We start from the raw sequence: 20,218 nt of genomic DNA on the forward strand, positions 1-20,218 counted from the left end.
TCCCAGAAAGGAGTATGTGCAAGCAGCTATAGCAGGGACCTGGTCAAATCACAACTGCTCCATGCCTGTCTAAAATAAGCCTGATTACTATGATTTACCTTGCAGGGGGCTCGGATAACTACTGAGCAGAGTAAGAAAGGGCCCTGAAGCTCTGTACAGCTATTAGTACATATCCCTAGAACAGGCATAGCAGACATTGCAGGGAAAACAAGTCTTTCCCATATTAAATAGCAGCCTGTCTCAGCCCTGAGCCAGAGGAGACAGCCTCTGCAGGACCAGAGGACCCCATAATCTGTAGAGATTTCTCCACCTACGGCCGCTAATGGAGACCAATTACTGACAGTCCAGCCAGGAAAATGGGTGAAGACCAGTGCAGTGGAAAAGTACATCGACAGAAAGTTCCCAAAACAAAGTTATAAAATGCCCAACAACCCCAAACAACACCTATATCCCACAACAGCCCTGATGAGAAGCAGAAAGAGATGAGCTCTAGTAGAACAAGATTTTATAAAGAAAAAAGCCTCAGCTCTGAAATTCTGTGCAAACAGCCTTTGGCTCCCTACTCCAAAGCATTTGTGTGATCAGAGAAGTGGCTGAGCTGCATTGAAGGTGACTGCGCAGCCCAGCCGCACACCTGCGCTTGTTTGAGGGGGAAACTCCAGTTGCACTTCAAGATACAGAGAAACCCACAAACATGTCTAAGAGCTGGTGCCTCACTGACAGTCCCCTGGGATACTTACCCAGCTTTCAAGAACGCTTTCAGGTGACTCTGGAGTCACAGCTCTAGCTCCCATTAGTGGAATACAACAAAAATGAGCAAACCACAGAGGAGATGATCAAAGGGTTTAAAGCAATGAGCCTTAGAGAGCCTTCCTAAGCCAGAATAAATTTTGTGCAACCTGTTAAAGCTGAACCAAGCACCCATTTTTTTTCCTGAACGTTAGTTGAGCTTCAAAAACTGCCTTTTAAAAAATTATTTTCACTTTCTTGGCAAATGCTCTAGACCAAATCATGTGGGCAAGAGAAGTGCTCAGGTTTTTGCTGGTTTAATCCACCAGCAGTACAGACAGCAGGACAGGCTGGGCTCGGGTAGTGGAGAAGATCTGCCTTTGAGATCAGCCTTTACAAACTGGTGTCACCACAATGCACTGACCAAGCTGCAGGGACACAAAAGTGGACACAGGTCTAGTGGGAAACTGCCCTTGCTGCTAGGGCTTTACAGCCTGCCATGGCCACCCAACATCTAGGCAGCAGCACTGCACATACAGCAAGCTAATCTCTCATTTTCCATCCCTTCCATCTTTCCAGCATGGTGGCACTTAAAAAAATTATTATTACTCTCCAAATTGTTGACAAACAGAAGCAACATGTCCATTTGAATAACACGATGGCACAAACATGGATAAATCCCTCAGCCTCTACTGTCTTCCCCTTCTGCAGGCCTCCCAAGATGCCTGCCATCGCTCAGCCATCATGGAATGCCAAAACTGACTGTTAAAACTTCACTGATACGACTGAGAGATGAGTGACCTTCCCCTGCCTGGATGGCAGAGAGTCTTGTTGAATCCAGGAGAAAGCACAAACCTGTATATGTGCTTACACAAAAACATGTGTGGACATACATGTAGATATGTAAATACATTAATTAAAATAGTGATTTATCAGGAAAAGACATAATGAATGCTTCTCAAGCCAACAGTCCCAGGGGAGGAATTCAGAAGCCTACATAAACTTTACTAATACACCTTAATCCAAATGACAGCCTCTTGTGCTCTTTCAGCCCTCAGATCAGTTTTCTGCAGATCTGCCATAACATCTTTAGCCCCACTGTACTGCAGAGCACTCCTTACAGGGCTGAGACACAGGCTGTGATGCTGATTGATCTTTGCTGATTAAAAGAGAGGCTCCATCGCTTCCCTTCCTATGCCACATTCCCCCAGTCCCCAGACTGTTGCTGCATTTCAGCAGAGTCCTGGCACCCTGAAGCAGCAAAGCTCTGGTAACCTCTTTTGACAGTCTCTGGGCTGCATTTGCCAGCTGGTGGCTCTATTCTCCCTTTGCAAACTATGACCTTGTTGTAAAAACTAATTTCCCAGACACCCCACGGACAATCAGAACATTCATCTGCAGCTCTAGCTCCCAGTTAAATGTTGCTCTTAAGTTGCTCTGCTGTACTCCATATGGTATACAAAGTAAGCATTGCAACTTTCATTCTTCCCTTTGTTTATTCCACTTCCATTATTTCACCTGTGTTGTGTAACACTTTTCTACCACTGGTCCAGAGGCACTTCCACTTGGGGAACTTCCACAGCAAAATCATTAGGTAGAGTGGTACAGGATTAGAAGGCTTTTGTGCAACTATTCTGCGCCAATATACCTTGGTGTGATTTGCTGGCATATCCCTGAGTTTGAGAGGAACATTATTTAAACTAATCCTTATAAGGCACTAGACTACAACAAAACAATAGTCCTGGGGATAAACCATGGGTCATAATCTGGTCTTCTCCCAAATTCTCCCTGGATACACTGAGCTGTACTGAAGCTGACAAGCAAGGGTATACACATCTGGCTTTGTTTGCAGGTGTCTGAACTTCCTTGTGTCACCACCACTAACACCTTTCAGCTAAATCATTGGAAAGGGACATCACTTTAAGGGAACCTCCACTGCTTAAGGTGCAACATTTCTCTGGCAATAACAGCACCAGGTCCTCAGCAGAACAACCACCATTTTGTCATGTCTTAAACTCTGTGTGAACCCACACCTCTCAAAAGGGAACTCAGAAAGCTTGGAGTTGTCTTGGGAAGAAAAGCTCACAGGTAGCTCACAGGTAGCTCACAGGAGCCTGAGACACTGCCTCTGGTTTGGTTATAACTTGACATTAGTAGGTGGGGGCTGAGCAATGAACGAACCCAGTTCTTTGGGGACCGCATTAAGATGAGACTTGGGAAGGTCTCTGTTTCAAGCTCAGCCTGTCACAGCACACAAAGGCTGGGAAAGTCACCTCATGCTGTATTACAGATGGGCAGAGAGACTGTGAGGATTAATTGCACTTTTAATGTGCTTGAACAAAATACATTATTGTTTGACATCATCCCACATCTCCTGGAGGATTTCAGCACACAGACAGCTTGCACACTGCCAGCACAAGAGGACAGCAGGACCATGCCTCTCAGATGAACAGTTCCACAGAAGGCCCTTAGGAAGGCAAAGAAAGGCTGGAGATGAAGGAGTAACCACAGCCATTCTCAGCAGTGCTCCACACAGAACAACTCTTGAACAGAGACAGCCTCCCCTGTTGTGTCCTTCTGGAGCAGAATCCCTCACCTCAGGCCAGCCAACCCCAAAGAAGAGGTCCAAGAAAGACCTCTGATGGCCTCTGTGGGGGAAGAAGCGACAGACTGTTCCCAGAAATTTTGTGGGACAGAGGTATCATCACTTTTCTTCAACTTTCAGGTAAGATATAAACTTAGAGAAGGCTCCCAATACAAAGTCCTCCAGAGAAACTAGGCCAGTCACATATTGAGTGTCAGATGCTTTAGAAGGGAAAAAAAATCAGACTGTGAACATGCAGCATTAGGCCCTTGCTCAGAAAATGGCTGGCCTCTAATGCATTTGGCTTCTGCATCAAGATCTCCTACTATGCTTTCATTTGATATATTTACACATTAAAACAAAAGGAAATTGAAATGGATAAAATAACTTTATTCCCAGTGCAGTGTACTGTACAATGTTATTATTACCATAACCTCGAAATTTTATGAGACTCTTGGTGCTTAGAGGTTGCTAATACCATGAAAATGTAGAAAAGGAGAGAGAAATGGTCTTTTGGAGAGGTCTGAGTCATCTGTATTTGGTTTACAGGTCTAGCCATCCATCTTATTGAACCTCAGATCTCATCAGTAAAATGACAACAATAAGAGCTCCTTCACAGAGAGGATGGTGAGTGACAGATACTGCACTGTCATTCCTTCAGTCACTGTCAGCACCCACAGGGGCAGCTGCTCCCCTGTTTTGCAGCTCAGCACCTACTGCACTTCTCTGCTGCCTTCCCAGCACTCTAAGAGCAGCCACCATGTTTGACTCTGTCCCACCACTATCCCTGCCATCTGCACGTCCTGCTGACTGCCTCAAGGATGGAGAACATTTATCTCTAAAGCTACTGGGCCAATACCTGCAGCTGAATGCACAGGGGCACTGAATCCACCCACCTCTGCTACCATCCTTCTCTGGGGTGGGGAGAGAGAAGCTGCACTTAGAGCTTTCCTCTTCCTCAGCCTGAATCTACCACCCTGCTTTGCAAGGCAAGAAATTATTTTCCATGTATCTGATGCAGATATCATTCAGCCTCTTCTGCACATACCTCAGGCAAAGAAGCCAAGGTCCTTCCCATTCCTGTTCACAAGCTGCCCAGCCTCACACTCCTTAGTTACACTCAAATGAGGAGGGCATCAGCTGCTAATCTGCAGCTTAAACCTCTCAAGAACCTGTCTGTCTCCTTTCCTCACCTTTCCCATCCTGAGCAAGTGGCATGTAACAGATGAATCTTGAAGGGAGTTCCCAGAAATGGGAAATCACATGGTATTTATAGACCACGGTGGGGTTGAATAAGCATTTCGCTAAGGAAATCCACATGTGGAATTTCTTGCTGAAGAGACAGTGTCAGTAACTGCCTCTCCAGGAACTGCCCTGCAGCACTGTTAGTTACAGACCACGCACGGCACAACACCCAAGGGGCAGCTCGGGTCTGGAAGCTGCTGCTGGAGGTCGTGTTTTATCCCTTCTGTTCAGCAATGCCCAGATCTGCCTGGAGAGCAGCGGCACACAAACATGGAGACCTATGAGGAAGGGGTCGTGTCCCCTCAGCAGAGCACAAAAGAAAGCCAGCACTTGCATAAAGGGAAGAGACGAGCTGGCAACACTTGGCAGCAGCAAGGAAGGTCTCATACAATGGGCAGGGTCTGCAAGGGCAGCATCCTGATGGTCAAACCAAATCCCCTGCTCTGGGAGAGGACAGAAACTGCCTTGACATGCACTCCAGCAGTGCTTTGCTGGTCTCATTGATTGCTCCACTAGTGATGAAGACCACAGGCTTTGCTGAAACTTTAGACAAAACAAATTAACCAGGCCAGATCCAGCCCACAATGCAGGGCACGATATCGATGGGCCATTTGAAAAGGAGAATTCACTCCAGCTTGAGGACAATTATGGAAATAATAATACACAATCAGTGTCCATTAACACTGTCAGCAGGGCTGTGGATCAATATTGTATTAATGGCTGAAGAAAAACCAGCCATACCCATCAGTCAGCAGTTAAGACCAGCACAAGAGCAGAGGGAGAGGAGGTGGCAGTGGGTGGGTGTAATCGAGCTCAGGCGTTGCATGTCTTTGTGCAGCCTGCCCAGGGGAGCCCACTTCCCAAACCAAGTGCCACCACCATTTTCCAAACACATGCCCTGGTGCTTGCTCAGGGACCTCCTTCTCCTCACCTTCTCCCCTCGCAGCCTCTTTGCCCAGTGAAATACAAAGGGAGCCCAGTCCCTGCAGGGAACTTTCCCCATGGGAGGTGCTTTCTACAGTTTGGTCTGATTAAACTCCAGCTTTTAACATAAGGCCAGGCTGGTCCCGCAGCACAGAGAGAGGCAATGCAGAAGGCCCAGGGATAGCAGAGGATCAAAGCATATCTACAGTCCTGGGTCTCCTGCCACTCCTTGGACTTCTGTCTCATCCAAGCTCCTCCTGTTGACTCTTCCAAAGTCATGTGCTGCCTGGGCAGCTCTGTGCTACCACAGTACTGTCCTAAACCAAAAGACATCAGGAAGCCCTCCGTGCCTACTGACCCAAAGGGGGTCAACCCCAAACAACCCCAACCCTAAGGGGGTACAACCCCAAACAAGGCAGATCTCCACTGAGGCTCCTCAGGTCTCATGCCCCAGTGTTTTCACTGCAGCCCAAACCACATATGCTCAAAAAAAAGAAAAAAAAATCTGCTTACTGAACACCCGGCCTAAATTTGCTGCAGGAAACACATCATATTTCAGTAGCAAAATGTGACTGACTCCTTTGGTGTTTGTACACTGATCATGATAAAAAAACAAACATCAATTCACCCACAAAAAACCCACATCCACTCACAAGATATGCAAAGAACCATGTCTAACCCCACACAGCACTTCACAGCTACACAGCTACTCTTGAGCAAGGAGAAAAAAATAAAATTTTCAATGAGAAGTGCACAGAGAAATGACAGAAGTGTGGAAAGTAATCACAGAGCACGAAATTTGGCTACTTGAAATAGCATGGGATTTTTTTCACTTGGAAGAGACCAAGACTATGTCTTTACATCTCTGTCTGATTGCATCTCCAGAAACCAAGTTTCTTTTTGTAAAGCTCAGCCAGATGATTTCCACAGCCTTAAAATAACTTTTTGCTTAATCAATGTCACTTCCTTGAAGCATCTCTATAATTTTGTTTATTTTAGAAAAATGCCAGCAACAAAATCATATGAGATGTCATGAATAGCAGGTACACCCCCCAGTGACTGCAACACCTGCTCCTGAGACCATTGTTCAACTTTAAACCAAAGCAGGATAATGTGCTTTACTAAGGTATCAGTTACCAGATCATCAGTGATCACCTCAATCCCCAAATCCACTGCTTGCAGCAGCTCACTAGCTTTCCTAGATGTTCCCAAAACATTCTTATTTTCCTTATATTCCAAAATGTAGGTCTACCTAAATTTAAGAGCACTAAGTAGAACAGCAAAATTGATCAGCAACTTTGTTTGATAAGATCAAGTGACAGAGGTTACACACAGAGACCATTATGGTGGCATAAACTCTACATTGCTGCCTAACTGTTGTGCCTGAGTGGAATTTCTATAGACAACTCAATGCCAGCAATATGAAGTAGCTTGTCTTCAAATCTTTAGGGGCTCTGGAAACAGTGGCAGTCAGAGCCTGCACCTCAGCAACACTGTCCTGGAAGATTCCAGCTTTGGTTGGGAAATGAAAAAAGCATGCCTGTCTCATAATGGCCCTAAAAGAGACTTTATCATCTCTCTCAACCCACCTCCTGCTGTGCCAGCTACAGAGCCTGACGTGTGTCTCTAAATCTTGGTGCAAAACCCAATGAGCCACAGAGCCACACTTGGGTGAGATGATGCTGCCAAGTTGATTGCTCAAAATATTGCACATTTCTTCTCTGGTTGCCACTTAAATCTCCTGAGCATTCATTTTAGGGGAAAACACAAATCAGGCAAGTAGCCTGGGGGAGAAATCCTCTAATCTAGAAGATGTAGACCACTAACAGAATTACTTGTTTGTCAGCTGGTAAATGAAACAGTCCAGTCAGCGAAAAAAGGGCTACAAAGAGAGGTACTCAACTGGACATGGGTAGCACAGACACTTGTTTATCTGACACCTGTGCTGCAGGAAGAGGTGAGTACTGCAGGACAGGTGAGCACCAGGCTCCTTGGTAGGTTTGGTCATTTTTTTCCTTTACGTGAACTCACGCCAGGTCTCCAGTCCCCTAAGCCCATCTCCAGCTGCTCCATGCACCCACCACCCTCTGATGGGCAATGAACAGCTACAGGCATCCAGAAGGAATGCAGACTCTCTGGCCTTTGGTTTTAGCTTTCACTGCACCCATCCCCAGGGGCCTCCAAGGAGCTGGCTCACCAGAGAGCCAAGGCTGGCTCAGATGGAGATGCAACTCACAATTCTGCTCCCCCTTTTCTGTCTCTCTGTCACAGCATGCAGGAGCAACTGAAGCTGCATATCCCCTCCCAGACAGGAAAAATGCCTTTCAGAGCCATGCTGCAGCTTGCCAGCACTGGTAGCAAAGTCTAACAGATGATGTCCCCACCATCTGCTGCCAATAACTTGTGCAGGCAAATGGGCTTTGTTTGAATGGTCCCAGGGGCTTTACTCTCTCTCCCCTGAATTCAAGATTAGCTCATTTCTGAAGCACCACTGGTGCTGCTTCTTCTTCTTTTTCTCCCTTTTTATACTTTGAACCCCTTTGGTACAACAGTGACTCTTCAACAAAGAGGTCCATGTGCACAGATCTTTAAACCAGAGTACTTTGAAACTCATCTGTTGTTTCATGGCTGGATCATTTGACATAGGACATAAAAGGAGAATACAACACAGATACTTCAGTCCTTCAAAACAGGGAAAAAAAAGTCAATTTGCTAATCATCTGTCAACTAGATTAGAAGCAAAGGTGCATGAACTCAAATCAATGAATAACTACAGGCTCCTTTTCACATCAAAACCAGAAAAAAATATCAGATGACAAATGCTGTTCCTGAATCATGAAAAATAAGGCAAAGCAGAGGTAGTGGCTTCAGACTGGATACCCCAGCTAGTGGGACACAGGGGGAATGCTCCAGACTTTGCTGGTGATGACTCCAGCAGAGTCACACGACATGCTAAAACCCACTCCAGAAACACAGGAAGAGAAACAAATTCAAGCTCCAGGTATACTAAAAAAAAAAAAACCAAAACAGAAGAAATAGAACAAACCCCAAACCAGTATGCAATCAAAGTACACTATCAGAAATTGCATAATAGGAGCATTTCCATGCAACACCAGATGATGCTGTTCAAAATGCTAAATGCACCTGAGGTGCAAATTCTTCAATGCCAAAGTGGAAACTGGAGACTAGTGGGCAGGAGAAGGACTGGCAGAGAAGAGCTCTCAGAGGAGAGAACTTCTCTCTACATGGAGAGCCAAAGGGGATTATGTACTCTTAGGGCTGCTAGCTCCAGAGAGGAGCAGACATGTGCAGACATAGGGCAGCAAAGCAAGGCACTGACTACCTGGTGCCCCAATTCTCCCAAAGACCTCCCTATATACATGACCAAAGCAGATCCACCTCTGTCAGGAGAGTTTCTGCAGAGGCACAGAGCTCTGTGCAGACCACAAAGCCTGGCTGCGAAGCTGGGTAAATATTCAAGCACTGAATCAATCCTCAGTCCTCACCTGTCACAGCTCCACTGCTTCCAGGGCCCCATCCACAGGGCTCAGAATGAGCTGGGGATGTGAGGGCAATCATGCCATGATGGCAGTGCAAACATTCTCTTCACACAGGAGAGGAAAGATTCAACAAATGGCCATGTTTACCTACTGCTATCCCCATCTTCCATGGAAAGCAAAGGCTATTTCAACTGTAAAACAGAGGGCAGGAGGGGGGGACAGGGGAATGAGAGCAGGAGAGAGTGGTAAGAGACACAAGAAAAAGCCACTGAAATAAAATTCCACTGAAAGCCATTTTAGAACAAAACATAGAAAGAGATGGAAGTACAAACGCTACCCCTTAATTCAACTGTCTAAAGCCCAATTTTACTACTGAAAAATGGTGGGCAGCAGGGACTTGTCTCTCTCCAAAGCTCTAGGAACAGTGGTGCCCATGCCACATACACCCCAGGTCCCCTGCAGCAAAGTCACTTCCCAGGGGATCAAAGCACAAGATCAGCTCTCAGCTCCAAGCCACTTGATGGGACAGGACAGCCAGTCATGGCACCAACCCCAGCACAACCACTCACTGGCAAACCTGGCAGAGATGCCCAGGACCACGGGCACCACAGAGACTTGGCACCCCTCTGCTGGGTACCCATCTGCTCCCAGCAGGATCAAGGATTGGAGACGCTGCTGATGATACATGGAGGCTGCTTGTGACACAGCCCCTCCATGGAGAGAAGCCTGTGTGCTTGAATGAGTTCCAATGCAGGCCCTCACAAAAAAACACGGAAGTTTTTATCCCCCAGGCATTGCTGTTAAGTGGGAAGGGCTGCTATCGTGCTCTGCCATCCTTGGGCAGGAAGCCTAAAGCACGGCCAGGGATCAATCCATACCTAATTCCAGTCTACAATGCAAAGGCCAAGCTCCACCCGAAAGGAAGGGAGAGAGCATCAAAAGCAAATGCCAGCAAATTGTCAACAGAACCGAGGCAACAGAGGCTGAGTGACACCCCTGGAAAACAAGCCAAGTAATGTTTTATCTTGACAGCATCTTTTACATCCCTGCAGTGCCTTTGGCGAGCAGAGTCCTAGAAAGTCTCTGGTACTTTCCCTCTGGAGAACCAATAATTAACAACCACAAACTGGCAGATAGGCGAGCAATTCTCTCTGGTTCCGATAAGAGGAGCTGACATCTCTCTAGCCCCAGCCACCTCCATTGCTTTATTCTCTTTGTTTATTGATCCTTTTATGCACATAATGCAAATTGACATTTAATAATTCAGCCGAGTTAATGGTGCTTAAATATTAAAAGGCTTTTCTCTTTTAATTAGCTGTAACAAAATAGGCAACAAAGGAGTGCTAGATAGACGCCATTTAAAATACTCTTGTCCAAGTTCCTTGGCATTTTTCTATGGATGGAAAAGAACAGTTCAACAGAAATTTTGTAGAAGACTCCTACTCTCACCAGGAAAGTAACTAACCCACAGAACCACTTCCAGAAGCTTTGATTCATACAGCATATTAATCTCTGTCAACTCTTTGTTTTCTCTGCCTTCTCCTCTTCTCCCAGTAAAGACAGAGGGGAGAGGAAGGAGGGGCAGAGGGTAGAATGAAAATCCTTCCCCATAAGAAGTGCCAGAACCCATGTAACATGTTGTAGATGTGGACGCAGAAGGCTTCTGATACCTTATTGCAAGACCTGTATCCAGGTGAAAACAGAGGTAAAAGGTAGCAGTGCACAAAGCTATTTGAAGAGTTACAAACAGCACAGAAATCTTGCAATTATTCCCTGGGGCAGGAATAGCTTATTCAGAAAATTAATTGAATGGTGAAAAAAAAACCCCATATATAGCCGGGTAAGGGAGCACTCATTTCTCTTCTGCTCATTATGCCAAAGGTCCAGAATAAGAGGGAAAATACATGGTATCTTTAAACCTCAGTTCCATCTCAGCTGGAGCCGATGGTAGTAATACATCTTAGTCACAATGTTGCTGGTGTGAATCACCATAACCGAAAAGACTTATTATTTGGGATGTCTTAACTGCACATACGTCCTCTCTGAATTAGTGGTCACTTGAAGTCCTCAATTGGTTTGAGTTTGGGATAATGATTTCCCACCTAACCCAGAGAAGAACCACATAGTCACAATAATTAGATATAGAAACTGTTAATAACTTAATTTAATTACAACCTATTTTCTTCAAATTTAGCCTAGACATAAGATTTCAATGAATTCTAATTACATACCATGTTTGAAGAGCCTGTGTTATTACATTATTAGTTCCAGACAAAGAAACAGACTGACAAACACTAAATTCCTTACTGAGGATACTTAAAAAATTAATCTTAAATTCAAGTCAATTAATATATTGACTTGCAAATTCTGTGCAAATTCATTCTTTGAGGGAGGACTATGCATTGTAAATCTGTAGAGGTAAGCTGTGTTTTTCACATGAAACAAAAATATCAAATTCCCAGTTTTATGTCCAAAATTGAGTTTATCCTTACCACCAGATCTGCTGGGGGCATTTCCACAAAACACTGAGTCGCTGTTCTGAAGCTGCCAGGCAGGGCATTGTGTCAAAGGGCGTCCTCACGTGCAAAGGCACCCAAGGACTCCAGCACCATGGGAGAGGGCAGAGGTCCTTCTGTCCAGAAGTGACAGGGGTGTGCAACACACACAGCCTTGTTCACACCCAGCATCCCCCCTGCACACAGGAGAGGGCAGCGGTGCACATCTGACAGCCAGCCCACTATACTTTTAAGACTGATTTTAAGGTAGTGAAATTGGGCTGCAGGAGCTGCTACTTTATCTCCCATTGCCCACAAAATCTAGAAGAAGGTCTTTTACAGCCTCTTGGTCTCTGTTTACCCCCTGCCCATTGCTTTGGCAGAACATGGGGAGCCACCCCTTGCCTCTGTGAGGCTCTGCACAGGGAGCATTTTCCGTCACTCCACATCCACCACATGCAGCTCGTGCACTGAAATACTCTTGACACCGTAACAGCAGTCTGCATTGTTTCCATTTAATAGAATATCCATCTACTCCTCTCCAGCTGTGCAGCACATCTGGCTCACTGCCTCTCCTGGGCAGGCACTCCTTACTCCAATTTTCTGTTTATTGTTGCTCAGGAGGCTTAGGTGGTGATAAGGAAGCAAATGCCCAGTGGACAAGTGGCATTTCCAGGCATTTTCAGAGCTGATAAAACGCAAGTTCACTTGCAGCCTCTTCAGTTCTGAGCTACCACTTCCGGCCCTGTGTAGTTGTCAGGACTCAAAGAACGCAGTTAACTTGTCTCAGAGCACTGTCAAAGAAGGAAATTTCCTCAGGATAAGCCACCACAACTGGCTGAGATGGGAAACAGGAGGGTGTTACATTCAGGCCTGCATGGATGTGAAAGGTTTGGAATTGGCACAATGGACAAAATTCCACAATGCATACTGGGATGAAAGTGCAGATGGTAACAACAGGAAGATGCCGGGCCTCATAACGTGGATCTGGGTAGCCCATCCAGACAAAAATTCCCATCATGGCAAAGCGTGAGAAAAGGAAGCAGCTGCTTACAGACATGCCATCCCAAGTTGTGGGAGTGGCGCATACATTTCTTGGATATATGTGACCTGGACTGCACAGAAATGGTACATCCAGAACGTGGGGACTCCCACCACAGAAGAGACCAGCAGGAACCCCTGTGGTGGTGACTACAATGTGTCTATCTCTCTCTAACACCCTCCCTCTGTTAAATAAAATCTGTACTATTGACTTTGGCATTTAGTCTCATTTGCAACTTAATTTGGGCAGAGGCATCTTTTAATAATCAGAAGTTAACATTAATTTAGTGTATCATAACATTATTTTCATGTGAGAAGTGGAATCATAACAGTAGGCTCCCTTCCACCTGCAGCTATTCCCAGTGAGATGGGGCCACACACTGGATATACATGTGATTAATTAACTGGAACTACTGTGATTAACTAACACACTACTGGAAGTTCATCTCAAATGGGATGAACTTTGGGTTGTGACTATAAACAGGTCTCCTCAACCACAAGTGCCAGATGTTGGCCTCAGGAGCATCCCCCAAACCCTGCAAACTAAGGGTAACTCGGGCAATGCCACATCCTGGCTATAATGATGGAGTTCATTCTGACAAACAGCTGCAGCAGCTGAGACAATCAGACTGGGGGAAGAAGAGGGGGGAAAAAGGAAAAATGAAAACAGATTAGCAAAGAGTTTTGCAAAAAAAAAAAAAAATCTGATTACAGCTGAAACCCAGGGAAGGAGAAGTGAGGCAGGCTGATGAAGGCTTGGCTGTTCCCCAGTGAGAGACCAACAGCAATGAACTTAGGAGCTAAAGTTCCACAAAGCAAGGTTATGAATTTATTACTCTGCGTCTGTGCAGTGTCAAAAGATCGTCTGAAACACCAGCGACTTGCAGAGGAAATTGAGAAAGCACTAATCCACATGGGATAGTGTTTAAAATAATTTCTCAGCTGGCTGACTGCACAGGGGGTAAGAACAGGGATTAATTCTCTACCCAAGATCATGCATTTGTGCAAACATTGTTGAGCAGCTTGTTCAACAGGGGACTCGGGGACTAATGCAGCCGTATCAAAGCAGCCAGGGTCTGGCTGACAGCTTTGCAAAGGAAGTAAGATGATCTTTGACATGAAGGAAATAAAGCTATGAGAGACTAAAATGCTGACAGGCGCCAGTCTCAAAGCTGAAGCATCTCTGAAGAGGAAAGCTCTTTAAAGACTTTTGTTCTCAAGCTCTCTTCTGCGAGGGAAAAAGCTTTGGCCTACTTAGGCGAGGCCAAGGGCAGGCTAAGACCTCAGTATATTTTGAAATCACTTATCTTCAGCTCTGTTTGATGTTTTCTTGATATTAGTAAGAAATTTCACTTTATTTAAAACATTCCTGATCCTTCAGCTGCATGTGGACACAGAGCAGTCCATCCCTTGGAGAACAAAATGGTCCCTTGGTCTCTGAAGGGGACAGGAGAAAAGCAAACCCACACAGACAACAAAGTCTTGCAACCAGCCTCCTTTCTTAGAAGAACTCAAACAAGCCAGCCTACTGCAGAACACCCTGGGACAAATGAACACAAAACTAGGGAGTGGGCTTCCCATGTAAAAGACTAAATGTCCGCAGAGGAAAGGATGCACATCTTCTGAAAATGTGAATTTACTGGAATTTCCATCCCCTAGATGAGCAAATCCTTTTTTGGGTGCTGCCCATCAGGCAAAGAATTGGTTCACTTTCTAAACTCTAGTTTTACCCCCAGTATCAGTCTACTCCAATTTTGCACTGAGGGTAAAGACTCTGTATCTGGTTATGCCTCAGAGGAGCATACCTCTCCAGCAGTCCACCAGACTGATGGCTGACAGGGACTGTGAAGATATGTCCCAGAGTTTGTCCCACAAGACATGTCACTAACCACCAAGGCACCACCAGCTGGTTTCACTGAGATGGGCAGCACATCTATTTTGGGGCATTTCGCCCGACGTGATGAAAGTTTGCTTGTTATAAATTTTGGGGAAAAAGAACCATTTTGAGTTTTGAAAACTACTTTTGCTAATCCTCATCTGGAGGGACAGAAGTTAGCCTGGACAAACTTAAGAAACTGCCTAGGGCAGAAAAAAACAAGTCATGTCTTTCTCCTGCAGTGGGTACAACCAGGACTTTGCTCCTTCCACAGGCCAACAAGCATGCATGCTGCTGAACATCCAAAAAATGAGCCACTCTGTCATATCTTACAACCACCAAGCCTCCAGACTTCTCTCCCTGTTTGATCATATCCTAAAACATGTGGGGAACAACAGGCTGTCATCAACTATGAGCTTTCTGTGTTGATGCCTGCCACAGAGGAGGCAGAAAGTCACCCGAGGTAGCTGGGGAGCTGCTCAATGCACTTCAAATGATTTTGTTTGCAGCAGCAATGTTCCAAACCAGCAGTCACCATCGAGCACTGACATGAGCTCTTTAGGACACTATTAATCTCAAACTATCCCAAGTCCATCCAGGAGACATGGCATCCGGTATTTTTGCTCACTTCCATGGACCTAATGGTCTTCAGATTATTCTTCACCTTCTACCACTCTCATACATCTCAGTCATGCCACCAAGGAAGACACAGACTGAGAAAGAAACCCCAAAATCAAGAGTAATCTGCAATGAGTACTTAGTAATTGCCTTGATGTGTGACTTGGGCAAGCAGGTTCTCCCCTTTTTGGTGCATCTTTGTCTCACCACATGTTATTTGAATAATTGCGCTACCATGTCATGCAGGGTACTTTAAAGCTTAGTGTTTATACAACTTTTTGAAGATGCAAAAATCATATAAATGCTAAGTCTTATTGTGGTTATTACCTTCCTCACAGGGGGGTTATGAAGCTTTGTAATTAATGTTTGTAAAGCAAATCTCTGTTATCGGATGAAATGTAATGTGCTAGAGAAGTGTGAAGGATTAATATCCTCAGTAATCTGATGTGGGTTTTACTGTTCTGTGCAACACTTAAAAAAACAATTAAAAACAAACCTAAGCTGATACCGATAGGAAGCATGAGGAAGCAGAGACAGATGCATGTGGGGACAGACTGCTCTCCATTAATTAAGCCCAAAATCATCTGTCTCCAAGACATTGCCAAGTATTTTCTTGTGTCTGGTGATAACCATTCAATTTAAGGCTGATTTTGGGTAACCAGAACTCTTGAGCACCGCACAAACACTTTCAATGCAGTGAGAAATACCAAACAAATCTAAAGCATCACAGCTCTGACCCCACAACTTTTACAAAGGAACTGCTGCCTGGGGTAGACAGCAACCAGGTGAGATATGCTTGGAGACCTAGAAGAGAGCTGAAAGAAAGCTGTAAACCCACAGGGTCCCACTCCCATACACCCAAAGTTCTGATCTCCAGTCACTAGCTTGGAGGTGTAGAGAAATTTCACTCTTGAGGCTGTGCAGGATTCAAGCCCCCTGCAGCACCGGCAGCTACCAGTCCTATGCATCAAGTGCCACCAGCTCAGTGGCACTGCAAAAATACATACCAGCTTCAAATTTCTTCAGCATGAGAAATGTGGCTGCTGAAGTGTTCTGCAGTACAGCTACTTCCAAGTGCACATGGATGGAGAAGCGTTTGGAAAGTCTCTTGAAGAACAATTTCCACCAGAGAAGGAAAATTGCTGGCAATTGCTTTAGCTGCTTGAGTACCAGCTTTGTCCCCAGCACAGCAGATGCAGCCAGAGCACCTCCCTCCCAGTGTCTCCATACACGCAAACAGCCCTCCAGATATTTCACGTGACTGAGTTCACATCACACATCCTTGTATTTGGGAGGGTGCAGGTACTACTTATATACTGTACATATACTATTTATATACTGTATAAATGATATGGGCTAGCCTGCCTTTACACACACAGCTTGCAACAGTAGCTCCCTGGCAGACTCCAAAATCAACAGGATGTCCAAGCACTGCAGACTTTTTTTTGTGCAACTGTTCATCGGGCTTCACTCTTATTTACTGCATTTGCCCACATGCCACAGGCTTCTAGTGCCAATTCTCTTTGGTTAATGCCAAAGGGATAAAAGCAATACTGGTTTTCCCCTGAATATGTACATACAGTTATGCCAACAGTTTCCACAGGCAAATGGGCCAACAGTAAAACTCAGAGAAGCTACAGAAAGAGTTCAAGGAACCACACACATTTCAGACAGAGTCCCACCATATTGCCAGGTCATCTGCAAGCCTTCTCTACAGGCTGCTCCACACTAATCAGCCTGACCATGCTCTAAAATGTCCCTAGAGAAGAATCTCTACAACAGCTTTCATGTTTGCATCAGGAACTTGTTCTTGCATTCAGCCCCAGTTGTCCCTACAGAGGGATTGAGAGAGACTGGACAACAGCATCCAAAGCATCTGTCTTATAGGAGACATGACATCTTTTCTGCTTACCACCTGAAGGCACACAGCAAGGGGATCTGAGCTCACATCAGGTATTGGAGTAATAGGTGTGATTACCAATAACCTCGGTAGTGTCTGATACACCACCACAGCAAAAAAGACACACATCCTTTCTCTTCCCATCAAGTGATGATGGGAAGCAAACTGCACCACAACAAGAAAGACATCAGCCACACAGGAGTCCATGGGATGGGGTGGGAGCATTAGAAACTAAACACACACCCCTTTTCACCTGTAGGACTTCACTCATTACTCACTTTTAAATCCTGAGAAGGCACTTACACTGACTCACTTGAGGCTCAAAAGGAATCCAAAATATGTGGTGCTACAGAGCAGTGTAACACACCACCTCTCACTGCCCTGTGCAAAGGATCAAACCAAATGTCCCTTCACCATCTTCGGTTTTACAGGGCAGAAGTTGGAGGGGGTGTGCTTCATTGCAGGAAGCTCTCCTAATCCTTGCTATACATGAGCAATAAGGGCAAAGGATTAGCATCACCAGCTGCTCTGCTGGAACGTGCAACAAGGAAAATTAGATGCATATATGCAGTGTGGAGCCATTAGGAAGAACTGCCTCAAGCACCTCCCCCTCCCCATATTGCAGCTCATAATTCCCCATGTCATGAGCACTGCTCTCCTCTTCAATACTGCCTTTAACTCTTGTCTCCTCTGCAGCCTGTTACCCCAAATACCATTTTCACCCCTGAAACATCCCCCACTTTCCCATCAGCACTGGTACAGAGCCTGTTACTGTGATCAAAACCGTCCTGGGCAGCTGGTGCATGCTGCAGAACCATGAGAGAATTCAGCACCTCCTCCAGCTTGGCCTTAGCAGTGTGGAGATGCCTGACCCCCCAGCTGTGAGAAGTGGTCACTTTGCCTCACATTTCCCTATCATTTGTCAAATCAAAAAGACTTCATATGTGCACAGCTTGGGGAAGAGGAGCTTCTTTCACGACAAACAGAACACAGCTTCCTCTGAGGTGGAACACAGCTGGTTAACAGGGCTCAGGAACATTATCTAATTGCTCAGGCTAGAAAGGGAAAAGCAATCTAAACTGATTTGAAGCTTCAGAGGGAATTAGGGAACAGAATATAATAACCTAAGTTGGAATTTGGCCATGACTCATGGGAAATAGAAAAAAAAAGTGATTCTGGTCTTTCACGAAAACAAACAAATTGCAACTTGGTGCTCCATTCCTTTCCAGAGTGGTGCAGGCATGCATTTGATTTTGTTCACACTAACAATGCTCTTTAAGAAGCCACTTTGAAGTTAGGAAAAATGCACTGCTTTATACCAAATGTAGTTGTTGATTACATTGTGACACTACGCTAGAGAGGACACAATGTCTCACCTTGCGCAGCTGACCTCAGCTTTGGGAATAGGCAGATTTTCAATCCTTGAATTTTGCTATTTTTAAATCCTCCATCAAATCTTCAATAAGGCAAATACACACTAACCAACTGCAGCCAAATGCTTTTCAGAATATTCCATACCTGTCACCACAAGACTTTTCACAAAGCACACATGCAAGAACAGCAGGTTTCCTAAGGCCAGGTGTCAGCTGCACAGCTCTGGGTCCATGGCACAGGACAGTGGCTCTGGCCCGGGCTTGTGCCCTGGCTGAAGGTCTTGGCGGCAAAAGGCTCGCTCAAAACCTGAATCCCCAAAGCAATGTTGGTACAGGTCTTAGCAGTCCTGAGGCACAGTCAGATGAGACCAGAAAAGTGTGCATTATCAAGGCAGGAAAGATTTACTCTCATTAGCTCTGGCGCATGGCTACTTTGAAGCTTCCCTGGTATTTTACAAATTGTGAGAAGGATCCAAGCCAAACCCAGTCTGTTTTAAAGAACAGACTCCCACACAGGTCTGAAACACTGCACAGCTGCCTGCAGCTCACATGAAGCCCACATATGGGACAGGTCATAGCTAAAACAGTGCTTGGAAAAAGCTGTCAGCAGTGCCAGACTGCTCCTTTTCCACCTCCAACATTACAAGTATCTGTGAACAAGTAAAGACAAGGCTGGTCCCCTCTGCTTCAGCCTACCCAGAAATATAGCTCTGATGAAGCCTTCGCTGTTCCTGTTGAAGACATGGCAGGAACAAGCTGGAGAGCACAGAAGACCCTGGAGAGCAAAGCCCACTTCTCCTGTTCCCCTGAAGAGAGGATTTTTTCCCACAGCAGCCACTCCCAGCCCTAACTTTGAGAGCTTTGACAGGCATGAAGAGAGCATGAAGGCCACAGCCCTCATCATCCCTACCTACCCTAGCCAAGTGCCTGTTTCATCCACTCCTTAATGTCAGCCTCGTCCCACTCTTAAATAGCAAGGACAGAGCTAATGCTGGGCTGATTGAGCATTTAGGTTGATTGATCTGCAAAGAAATTCATGCCCATGCTTTACTACAGCAGGGTGTCCACACCCAGACAAGCCAGCACCAGTGCTTAAGCCCATGGAAATAAGTGGTTGTACCATAAGCTACAGCCACTGCAAGTGCCATGCCAACGTGGGCTTGAAGATTAGTCCTCTACTAGAAGAATGACAAGGGGACAGGTAGGACACCAACACCATCTCTGCTATTCAGTAGCAGTCACAAAACATTGACACATTGCTGTTTGTTTCTGAAGTAAAAGATAGAGGAAGTGGGATTGGAGCATGCCTGGGGGGGATAGGGAAGTCTACCAGGAGGAATTAGTTTCAACAGTTTCAATGCTTAATATAATCCAGAAAAAATAAAAAAAGTAAAACTTCAAAGCCTTCACAGAATGGAAAATGTAGAAACTAAAGCACTTAATACTTAAAACCCACGTACAAACAAAGGAACAAAAGAAATTGGCAGTAGCCTTTGCTACCGTCACACTTAATGGTAAAGCAGGGTGGTGGGAGACACTGATCACTGTAGACTGAGTGAAACACTGGTCACAGACACTTAGAAAGTGTACCGACCTTGGGAAAAGGCCCATTGGAAGCCAACGATGGGTATTCCATGTCAAATATGCATGGATACAATTCCACCTTCTGCTGCAAATGGTAACTTTCACTGCAGTTGATGGGAATTACACCTATTTAATAGACAGACAAATTGATTTTGTGATCCCACGTGCCCGGACCTGCAAGATTTCCAGCTGACATAACCTCAGATAAAAATCCAGCAAACCCCAAGATAATGAAGTTTGAGATTCCACAAACACTGCTTCACTGAGCAAAGCTCAGATGGGCTTGGAGCTCAATGCAATCACAAGCTTCTGCTAAATTACCTTGGGCCAGAAGCATTGCAGATCAGGA

General features: G+C 45.4%; 1 protein-coding gene across 5 annotated transcripts in view; it reads right to left on the minus strand.

Moving 5' to 3' along the window:
* Positions 1-20,218, minus strand: part of MDGA1 (MAM domain containing glycosylphosphatidylinositol anchor 1) — a 214,940-nt gene that overhangs the window by 167,193 nt on the left and 27,529 nt on the right. The gene's annotated exons all lie outside the window — the stretch shown is intronic.

Source organism: Motacilla alba, chromosome 3, assembly GCF_015832195.1.
Source record: "Motacilla alba alba isolate MOTALB_02 chromosome 3, Motacilla_alba_V1.0_pri, whole genome shotgun sequence".
Taxonomy (NCBI): Eukaryota; Metazoa; Chordata; class Aves; order Passeriformes; family Motacillidae; genus Motacilla; species Motacilla alba.